The sequence below is a fragment of the Scyliorhinus torazame genome, chromosome 5 (assembly GCF_047496885.1).
Source record: "Scyliorhinus torazame isolate Kashiwa2021f chromosome 5, sScyTor2.1, whole genome shotgun sequence".
In the NCBI taxonomy this organism is placed as follows: domain Eukaryota; kingdom Metazoa; phylum Chordata; class Chondrichthyes; order Carcharhiniformes; family Scyliorhinidae; genus Scyliorhinus; species Scyliorhinus torazame.
In genome coordinates this window covers 76,708,067-76,716,861 of record NC_092711.1, presented here as the reverse complement: position 1 = coordinate 76,716,861, position 8,795 = coordinate 76,708,067, and the positions used below count along the sequence as shown (strand labels likewise).

Below are 8,795 nucleotides of genomic sequence, written 5' to 3'. Positions count from 1 at the left end.
CCCTGGCCGCCGCCATTTTGTTTTCTGCCCCTCGCTTCTCCCATTGCTCCAGTGCCGCTCCTTTGGCCGTTACACTTCTGGTTCGTTTCATGGAAGTTGGAGGGGGACCTCTCTCTTCCCTTCCCCACGGGCTGCGTCAAATGAAAAAAATAATAAAAAAAGTTCCGTTGGGGCTCCTCTAACGAGCCCGAAAGTCCGTGGTAGCAGGAGCTGCCGAATCGTGCGGCTTAGCGCCGCATAGCCGCAACCAGAAGTCGAGAGGGAATCCTTTTGGCAGTGTTCGCTTCACCAGTCTGCCCCAAAAAGTCTATGGAAACTCCTGAAAAAGGTCTGGGAGTCCATTCCAGGCGGGAGCTGCCGAATGAGCGACCTACTCCTCCATGGCCGCCACCGGAAGCCTCGTCCCTGCTTCTTCAATGGCCTTGGTAGATCTTTTCACAGTTGTTCCCTCTGCTGCTAGAATTCACCTTTGATAGAGTCAAGTCAGATTGCAGCTTTAAGCTTGCCCTTCCCCCGCCTGCATGCTGGAAGAGGCCCTGTTTATCCTGTTGCAGCCAAATCTTTTACTGTTTCTGCCGGGTCTGGTAGCTAAAAGACATAACATTCCTGGGGGACACTGTCAGGGGAATGCTGCAGTCTTCTTGCCACACTGGGAAATGTCAAACAAATGCCGTGGGGCCCTGTTAAAGAGCCCAAAAGCCCGTTCCAAGCGGGAGCTACCGAATATGCAACCCAGCTCTGCATAGCCGCACCCGGAAGTCGTACCTCTATGATTATTGAGCATGATGTGGAGATGGCGGCGTTGGACGAGGGTGAGCACAGGACGAAGGCTTACAACACCAGGTTAAAGTTCAACATGAAGAACCTGAGGAAGGAGCAGTGCTCCGAAAGCTAGTGTTTGAAACAAACATATTGGACTTTAACCTGTGATTATTGAACAATCAGCGAGTCAGCCAGAAATCTGCCTCAGAATGCCCGGGTGATTGATGGCAGCTCCGGACCAATAGGAAGAGGAGGGGGGGGGGGGGCTGGAGGACCCACCAGGAGAAGCAAGCCTTCCAACCAATCGGAGTGAATGAGGGGCGGGGCCCACTGTGATTGAAGCATGCGCAGTGTGGGTAATGGCGAAGGAGATGGACGTCTTTTTCAGATCGGAAATTGGTAAGAGGCGATAAACAATATGGAGGGAGCGAGAGATCGCGGGGGTGGGCGGAAACGTTGCGTAAATTTGTTGAAATCGCCAACCTCGGAAAAGTTTACGGGACCCCGTTTGTACCGAGCGGAGCTGCAGCTCCTCATCTTCGGCTCGGGTTAACGGCCGCCATCTTTATTGGATGTGAATCGAGGCGCATGCGCGGTTGTCGTCTTTGTCGGGGGGCGATGTTTCAATGAGTGGGCGGAACTTGTTCCCCATTGGTCAGAATGGAGACACCTTGTCCATCAAACTGGATTAGTCTTTGAGTCCCAATGTCTTATTGATGATGCAAAGCGGTGGCAGAGATGGAAAGGAAAGGAAGCAAATCCTGCTCTCCGGATTTCACTGTCTTATTAGACATCCTGCCCATGTGTCCAAAGCTCTGCGACTCTGTTCAGTCACATGAAGACCCAGGATAGAAATTCACAACCCTGAGTAGACGTCACCCTCAAATCGAGGGACTGCTGATGACAAGAGCGTCAGTGTGCAGCGGGGGCCATGAGTGGTCAACCTGGACCCATAAGCAGGAGGAGAGAATGGTGTGAATTTCTATCCTGGACTGATGGTGATTAATTTTGGAAACTCCTTTTACAGGGGATTAGTAGAGGAGGATTTACACACAGCAAATTCAAACCAGGAGAAATGTTTATCTTTCTCGAATTTCATTTCTGGACTGACAGTGATGCCTTTGGCAACCTCTTTCACACGGGCTTAGAAAGAGATTCGCAGACAAGAAACCCACAACCAATCCTCACATCAAATTCTAACACCACAGTTCGAGATGCCAGGACCTGGAGATTATCGACCTTTGTGTGTAAGCATTGAGTTCCATATCATTATCACTCACTGTATAAAATGCCTACCTCCTATCTCCCCTGTAGATCTTGTTCACAATCTTAAATCTATGTTTCGTAATCATTTTACAATCTACTGATGGGAGCAGTTTTAAAAAATCTTTTGCTGGGTTTGCTGTTGTTTCTGGTGCCTGGGTCAATGCCGGGTGGTCTGTCTGGTTTCATTCCTTTTTCATGTTTTTGTAATGGTTGAATCAGCTTGGACCAGTCCATTTAGGATCCAGAACACAATTGAAGTCTCCAAGAATCAATTGATCTGTATCCAGGATGGATTCCAACAATCTTTTTACAAATGTTTCTATGAGATCCCCTCATTAAAAAAAAAGATAGAGAAGCAGAATTGGGCCATTCAGCCCATCGAGTTTTCGAGTTTGCTCTGCCATTCGATCATGGCCAATATATTTCTCATCCCCATTCATCTTGTATTGTAGCTCTCTTGAAATAAATGCGAACATTGCATTTGCCTTTCTAACGGCCAACTTTCCTTTATTGGCCCAATGTTACGAATCGTAATCAGTTCGCAAAGCATAATTTATATGAAGAATATCAATTTCAATGGCGGGTTTATTACACAACATGCACAGCAGCTCAGAATGTGCTCTCTCCATATGACAGAAGTTCCTCGCACATGCGCAGAGTCCGGCTGTGACTGGAGCATGCGGCGTTCGGGCTGTGATCGGCGCATGCACAGTTCAGGTTGTCGCTGACGGTGCGAGGAGCGGGAAAGAAACAATCGAGCGACTTTCAGGATTGGAGCCGGTAGGTGACTGGGGAGCAATTGAAGCTGCGGAGTGAGCCGGGAGGTTTCATAAATACCCCGTGGAGGCTTCAACACCCGGGGAAAATGTTAACGGTCCCGTCTTAAACAGCACCGAATAGAGTGAGAGCTGAGCGGTGACAGGCCCGGGTTACTGGCCGCCATCTTTACAGAGGACAAGGTGCCGCAGGGAAGGGGCTGGTTTAGCACAGTGGGCTAAGACAGCTGGCTTGTAATGCAGAACAAGACCAGCAGTGCGGGTTCTACTGCCGTTCCAGCCTCCCCGAACAGGTGCCGAAATGTGGCAACTAGAGGCTTTTCACAGGGACTTCATTGAAGCCTACTTGTGACAATAAGTGATTAATATTATTATTGTGCGCTGCGAGCCTAGACTGGATGCCAACTCTCAGAGATTGACTGACTGGAGTCTCCAGGATTTTATTTTATTCATTTGTGGGAGTCACTGGCTGGGCCAAAATTTATTGCCCATCCCTAATTTTCCTCAAACTGAGTGGCTTGCTCGGCCATCTCGGAGGGCATTTAAAGAGTCAACCACATTGCTGTGGTTTGGAATCGTGTCGGCCAGTCCAGGTAAGGATGGCAGATTTTCTTTTCTATTCATTCACGGGATGTGGGTGTCGCTGGCTGGGCCGGCATTCACTGCCCATCACTAATTGCCCTTGAACTGAGGGCATCTCAGGGCATTTTAAGGGTCAACCAGCTGACTGTGGATCTGGAATCACCTGTAGGCCAGACCAGGTAAGATAAGAGGATTTCCTTCACTGAAGGACATGAGTGAACCAGATGGGTCTTTGCAACAATCGACAATGGTTTCATGGTCATCAGTAGACTTTCAATGAATTCAAATTTTACCTTCTGCCTTGGTGAGATTCATACCTGGGTGTCTGGAAAATCATTGGGACAGTACAAAATATTTTTGTGACTCTGGAACATGATGAGGAGAGTATAAATATTAATTTTGGGTCGCTGGAAAATCATTTGGACAGTAAAAAAGATTTTTGAACAATTCTCTTAAGTAGATATAAAAACATTGAAAATGGGATGAAGGTTGATTGACTGACAGTCAATCACTGTCCTTTTAAAAATAAATTTAGAGTGCCCAATTAATTTTTTCCAATTAAGGGGCAAGTTAGCGTGTCCAATGCACCTAACGTGCACATCTTTGGGTTGTGGGGGTGAAACCCACACAAACACGGGGAGAATGTGCCAACTCCACACGGGCAGTGACCCAGAGCCGCGATCGAACCTGGGACCTCGGCGCCGTGAGACAGCAGTGCTGCCCTAGTCAAACACTGTCCTGTAAGGTAATGAGTCCTTTTGCTTCCCAATTGGCCGAGGAAGGCTGTGTGTCACAAGGATGGATGTGTCGACCGATTAATGGCTGGAGGATGGGGGTCAGGTCATGTGATCAAACCTCCAGGAATACATTTAATTAAAGTTGGCGAGGAGAGAGTGTTGTGAATTTCTATCCTAAACTGACAGTGAGGTATCTGTAAATTTACAGGACACAGGATGTGGAGATTTAACAGACGGGAATCTCATACCAAAGTCACATTGCAATCTGACAGAGTCACTTGATTCATTAGAACCTGAATTTCAGCAGCATCTGGGTGTGGAAGGTAAAAGGTTTGTCTGTTCTGTCTGTGAGGGAAGATTTCAGGTCTCAGTGTGACTGGAAAAGCCCCGAGATTCACAAACCCTGGTTAGACCAAACCTGGAGAACTGTGTTCAGTTCTGGACAACAAACCTGAGGAAGGATAGAATGGCCTCGGAGGGAGTGTAGCACAGACTTACCTGAGTGATATCTGAACCCCCGGGGTTAGTTTACAAGGCGAGATTAGACACAAGTGTCAGAGTCAGCTGGCAGCACGGTGGCATAGTGGTTAGTACTGCTGCCTCACAGCACCGATGTCCCAGATTCGATCCCGGCTCTGGGTCACTGTCCGTGTGGAGTTTGCACATTCTCCCCGTATTTGCGTGGGTTTCGCACCCACAACTTAAAGATGTGCAGGCGAGGTGGATTGACCGTGCTAAATTGCCCCTTAATTGGAAAAAATGAACTGAGTACTCTAAATTTGTTTTAAAATATTTTTTTTTACAATAAGGGGCAGAGAAGGGCATTCAGTCCATGCTCGCTCTCTAATCGGCACAGTGGTTAGCACTGTTGCTTCACAGCACCAGGGACCCCGGTTCTATTCCCGGCTTGGGACACTGTCTGCGGAATCTGCACATTCTCCCCCGTGTCTGTGTGGGTTTCCTCCGGGTGCTGCGGTTTCCTCCCACAAGTCCCGAAAGACGTGCTTGTTAGGTGAATTGGACATTCTGAATTCTCGTTCAGTGCACCCGAACAGGCGCCGGAGTGTGACGACTTGGGGATTTTCACAGTAACTTCATTGCAGTGTTAATGTAAGCCTACTTGTGACACTAATAAAGATTATTATTATTAACTGAATCAATCCAGAGTCACTCTCCTGCTCTGTCTCTGTATCCGCACAGCTTTATTTCTCTCAGGTTTCTATCCAATTTTTAAAAAACAATCATTTATTGTGTCTATTTCCAAACTCCATCATCGGCAGCAAATTTAAGGTCATTGCCACTGGCTGTGTAAAAACATTCTTCCTCATACCTCCTGGACCATTTACAAGCATAGACACGGAGCAACGTAGAGAATAGGAGCAGGAGGAGACCATTTGGCCCTTCGAGCCTGCTCCACCATTCATTACGATCAGAACTGATTAGGCTCAATAGCCTAATCCCGCTTTCCCCCATATCCTTTGATCCCCTTCACCCTTAGTGCTGAATCTAACTGCTTCTTGAAAACATGCAATGTTTTGGCCTTAATTAGTTCCTGTGGCGATGAATTCCATAGGCTCACCACTCTCTGGGGGAAGACATTTCTCCTGATCTCTGTCCGAAGTGGTCTACGCCGTATCCTCAGACTGTGACCCCTGTTTCTGGACACTCCCGCTATCAGGAACATCCTTCCTGAATCTACTCTGTCTCGCCCTGTTTTTTTTTAACCAGTAATTTAGTGTGCCCAATTTTGTTTTGCAATTAAGGGGCAATTTTAGCGTGTTCAATCTACCTACCCTGTACATCTTTGGATTTGTGGGGGTCAGACCCACACAAACACAGGGAGAATGTGCAAACTCCACACAGACAGTGACCTGGGGCTGGGATCGAACCCGGGTCCTCGGCGACATGAGGCAGCAGTGCTAACCACTGCACCACCCACTTTTTATACGTTTCTATGAGATTCCCCCCTGATTCCTCTGAATCCTAACCGATTCAACCTAACCTGCACATCTTTGAGCTGTGGGAGTAAACCGGAGCACCCGGAGGAAACCCATACAGACATGGGGAGAAAGTGCAAACTCCACACAGTCAGGCTGGGAATTGAACCCAGGTCCCTGGTGCTGTGAAGCAGCAGTGCTAACCACTATGCCACCCCCTGACTTACAACCCAAAGAGAATAGAAAATCCTCATCTCCATCTTAAATGGGTGACCCCTCACTTTGCAACAGTGACGCCCTTGTTCCAGATTCTCCCACAAGAGGAAACATTCTCTCCACATCCACCCTGTCAAGACCCCTATGGATCGTATACAGTTCAATCCAGGTTTTACCCCAAACTTTAAATCTGTGTCTGGGCTGCATGTACGATCAGTGAATGAAAACAGTGTTCCTTTGACCACCCGATGGAAATCTGGCATAATCTTGTGTCCCTGAATCAAATCTCCCCTCAATCTCCTTTGCTGGAACCATTCTGGCAAATCTCCTCTGCACCTTCTCAAGAACCTTCAGATCCTTCCTGAAGAGTGGTGACCAGAGCTTTAGAAAGATTCATAGAATAGAATTAGAACCATAGAACTCCTACAGTGCAGAGGGGGGGCATTCGGCCCATCAAGTCTGCATTGATTTTTTGAAGGCCCACACTCCTACCCTATCCCTGTAAGCCCAACGCCCCACCGAACCTGCACATCTCTGGACACAAAGGGACAATTTATCAAGGCCAATCCCCCACCGAACTTTCCCTTCTTTGGACTGATGGAGGAATCATGAGCACCGGGTGGAAATCCACGCAGACCCAGGGAGAATCCACACACACAGACATCAAGGCTGGAATTGAACCGAGTCCCTGGTGCTGTGAGGCAGCAGTGCTAACCACCATGCCACCAGGAGCGTAGTTTTGGTATCAATATTACTGTTTATGAAGCTCAAGATCGAATTTGCTTTGCCAACATATTATGTCTTGTAGATATACAAAATCCCTCTTCGCCTCTTTCTCTCTCCTCCCAAAGAGGACAGTTGGGTTTTTATGACAATCCAGCAGTTTTCATGGTCACTTTTTCTTTGATTCAGATTAGTTTCAGATTCCAGCATCCGCAGTAATTTGCTTTTATCCAGCATTTTCTCTTCCAATTTTTCTTAGTGCCGGCCCCACAAATGACCAGATTCATTCAGCTCAATTTCACAACCTGCCTTTGTATTTTTGTGGGTTCTCTCTCACTCCCTATTTTCTGTTTTCAATCAGTTTCACAGGGTGTTCGAAGGGGAGGCTTCAAAGTCCGGAAACTCAAACCAAGCATCACATCGGGTCTGACAGTCCTCAATTTATCATATCCTGAATATCATCGTTCTTTGAACATGGACAGAAAAAGCATCGTTCATAGTGGGGAGAAACCGTACACATGTTGTGTGTGTGGGCGAGGATTCACTCGATCATCAGGCCTCACGAGACACAATTGCAGTCATACTGAGGAGAAACCGTGGAAATGTGCGGTCTGTGGGAAAGGATTCACTTATCCATCCAAGCTGGAAACTCATTGACGCAGTCACACTGGGGAGAGACCATTCACCTGCTCCAAGCGTGGGAAGGGATTCACTGAGTCATCCACTCTGTCCACACACCAGCGAGTTCACACTGGGGAGAGACCATTCACCTGCTCCAAGTGTGGGAAGGGATTTACCATTTCAACCCACCTGCTGAGTCACCAGCGAGTTCACACTGGGGAGAGACCATTCACCTGCTCAGAGTGTGGGAAGGGATTCACTCGGTCATCCACTCTGTCCACACACCAGCGAGTTCACACTGGGGAAAGACCATTCACCTGCTCAGAGTGTGGGAAGGGATTTACTATTTCATCCCACCTGCTGAGACACCAGCGAGTTCACACTGATGAGAGACCGTTTCAGTGTCCAGACTGCGGGAAGTGCTATAAAAGTTCTGGTGATCTGATGAGCCATCAACGTGTTCACACTGACGAGAGACCGTTTAAGTGCTCTCACTGTGGGACTGGGTTCAGACAATCATCTGACCTCACTGTACATCAGCGAGTTCACACCGGAGAGAGACCATTCGCCTGCTTCAAGTGTGGGAAGGGATTCACTAAGTCGTCCGAGCTGCAGAAGCACCAGCGAATTCACACTGGGGTGAGACCATTCGCCTGCTCCCACTGTGGGAAGGGATTCACTCAAGTCAACCAACTTGCTGACACACCAGCAAATTCACACTGGGGTGAGGCCATTCACCTGCTCCGAGTGTGGGAAGGGATTCACTCAGTCATCCCACCTGCTGAGACACCAACGAGGCCATAAGTAACCACAGTGCATGGACTTTGCTGTTAACTCACATTCAGGACTGAACCATGTTCATTTGGGTCTCTTTCTGCTGATAACAAACTCCAGACAATTTACAGGGGCTAATATTCTGGCTAAAAGTCAAATAAATTAGATTTGTGTTAAATGCGCAGTGTGTTGAAACTTTCTAATATCTCTGACACAAGTTCCTTTTGAAGTACTCTCGCTCTCCCCTGTCTCTTCCATCCTCACCTCCAACAAGAAGTGTGAGGAGCTTGTGGAGCTTCTTTGTGACTGAGATTGAGTAAATCCGATCAGCTGCTTCCCTCCCTGCCAAGAGCCCACCAGACCAAACTGTCTCTAAATTTCAACTTTCCCGAGCCCTGAAC

At 47.9% G+C, this 8,795-nt stretch overlaps 1 long non-coding RNA gene across 1 annotated transcript; it reads left to right on the top strand.

The window, feature by feature from the left end:
* Positions 1 to 1,084: 1,084 nt before the first annotated feature.
* On the top strand, positions 1,085 to 8,572 carry LOC140418542 (uncharacterized). The gene is made up of 2 exons (XR_011945120.1): positions 1,085 to 1,161; positions 7,361 to 8,572. It is a non-coding gene; the product is annotated as an uncharacterized lncRNA (long non-coding RNA).
* The last annotated feature ends 223 nt before the right edge of the window (positions 8,573 to 8,795 follow it).